At 51.9% G+C, this 1,965-nt stretch overlaps 1 pseudogene; it reads right to left on the bottom strand.

Annotated features, from left to right (window-relative positions):
- Positions 1-891: 891 nt before the first annotated feature.
- LOC123063849 (uncharacterized) lies at positions 892-1,033 on the bottom strand (annotated as a pseudogene).
- Between the last annotated feature and the right edge of the window lie 932 nt (positions 1,034-1,965).

Here is a 1,965-nt window from a genome sequence, read left to right as displayed (position 1 = left end):
GTTGGTGGCTCTTGCCTAATTGACAAGCGTCACAAACACCTTCTTTATTCAACTCACTACTTGAAAAGGGAATGTTGTTGTGGCTAAGGACATGACGAACTATGGTTGATGAAGGATGCCCTAGCCGACTGTGCCACCTGTCCGTGGACACTTTATTGACACCAAACGTCTGTTTGCTGGAGGTCACCGGAGCCGATGATAGGGGGTAAAGACCACGTTTACACCTGCCTTGGAGAAGGGTTCTCCTCGTTCCCTGTTCCTTAACGAAAAATAGACGTGGGTGAATTTCAAGAAAGGTATTGTTGTCAGTGGATAAACGGTGAGCTGAAATAAGATTTTTGGTGGCATCGGGTACATGCAATATATTTTTGAGATGAAGATCATGAATGGGGGTTTGAACAGTGGATTGACCAATATGACAAATTTCCATACCTTCCCCGTTTGCAGTATGGACTTGTTTGTTGCCGTTATACTTGTTGCGGATGGTCAACTTGTCGAGCTCGCTGGTGATGTGGTCCGTGGCCCCCGTGTCCAGGTACCAGTTTGTGTCCACTCCATAGGACGAGGTGGTGGCCGAACCTGCACTTTTCTCGTTCTTGGTGAAGGAGATGTCGAAGCGGCGGTAGCACTCGATGGCGGTGTGGTTTGGCTTCTTGCAAATCTAGCAAGCAACCTTAGGGAGATCGTTGCCTCCTCCATTGCCATTGCCACGGCCTCCATTGCCGTGGCCACCGCCTCCATTGCCACAACCTCCATTGCCGCGGCCGCCTCCGTTTCCACGGCCTTCGTTGCTACGGCCGCCTCCGCGAACGAAACCACCATGGCCACGAGACACGGCGTTGGCCGAGGATTGAGAGAACTGATTTCCCCCTTAAAACATGGCAAGACGCTTTTCAAAACCAATTAGCTGAGAATAAAGTTCAGCTACCTTGATGGGCTCAGTCCTCGCAGCGCAGATGGACGAGACGAAGGAGATGTAGTCGAAGTCGAGTCCGGCAAGGATGTAGGAGACCATGTCATCATCGTCGAGCGGCTTCCCTGCTGAAGCCATCTCGTCGCCTAGCGCTTTCATGCGCTCGATGTATTCGGCGATGGTCGCGGTGCCCTTTTTGGTGGTGGAGAGGGCGATCCTCGTGTTGACGATGTTGGCCTACGTCTGGGAGAGAAACATCTCTCCGATCGCGGTCCATGCCGCGGCGGCCTTGGTGCAGTGGGCGACTTGGATCATCACAGGAGCAGAGATTGAATTGAAGATGAAGCTGAGCACCTGGGAGTCTTGCGCCAACGCGGTGAGATGTTCCGGGTTCGGCACATCGGTGGGCTTGCCGTCCTTGTCGACAAGCTTGGGCTCCGGGAACGGGTGATCGGGGTTGAGGTGGTCGATCAGTCGGGCTCCGCGGATGGTAGCTAAGGCCTGTGCGCGCCATACAAGGTAGTTGCCGCGGTGGAGCTTTTCAGCGATGGGAATGAGGGCATATGGAGCGGCGGCGGCGGAGCTAGAGCTGGCCATGGCTACTAGGTTTGATGCGAGCTGCTAGGTTTGGATGTGGTAGAGGAACTAGGCTCTGAATACCATGAAAGATTGCATGGAAGTGTATGCCTTTGAGCAGGGACGCGTTCGTGTTATATAGGCAATGATAGATTACAACATATGGTAGTTAGGTTCTGGATTGATCCTCAAGAAATCTATACAAGAGATAAGGATAAACCCTAACAACCTAACCATCTAGATTACAACGCACGCAATCTACCTACCTCTCTACGATATATGGTTTACACAATACCGTATACCTTGTACATGACTCTTTCTAACACCGACCAAAGGCACTTGTGGGTGCCGTGCTCTTATTGAATATGTTGTTGTGGTTCTTCTCTCTATGTTAGCGTTCCGGATGAAGACCTTTTATCCGATGTTGAATCGGTTGTGGCAACGCTTTGCGTCGTTCTCCCTCTTGGGGGGGGGGG

The sequence above is a fragment of the Triticum aestivum genome, chromosome 3A (assembly GCF_018294505.1).
Source record: "Triticum aestivum cultivar Chinese Spring chromosome 3A, IWGSC CS RefSeq v2.1, whole genome shotgun sequence".
NCBI lineage: Eukaryota > Viridiplantae > Streptophyta > Magnoliopsida > Poales > Poaceae > Triticum > Triticum aestivum.
Note: the sequence above shows the minus strand (reverse complement) of the source record. Positions and strands in the feature narration are given on the sequence as shown.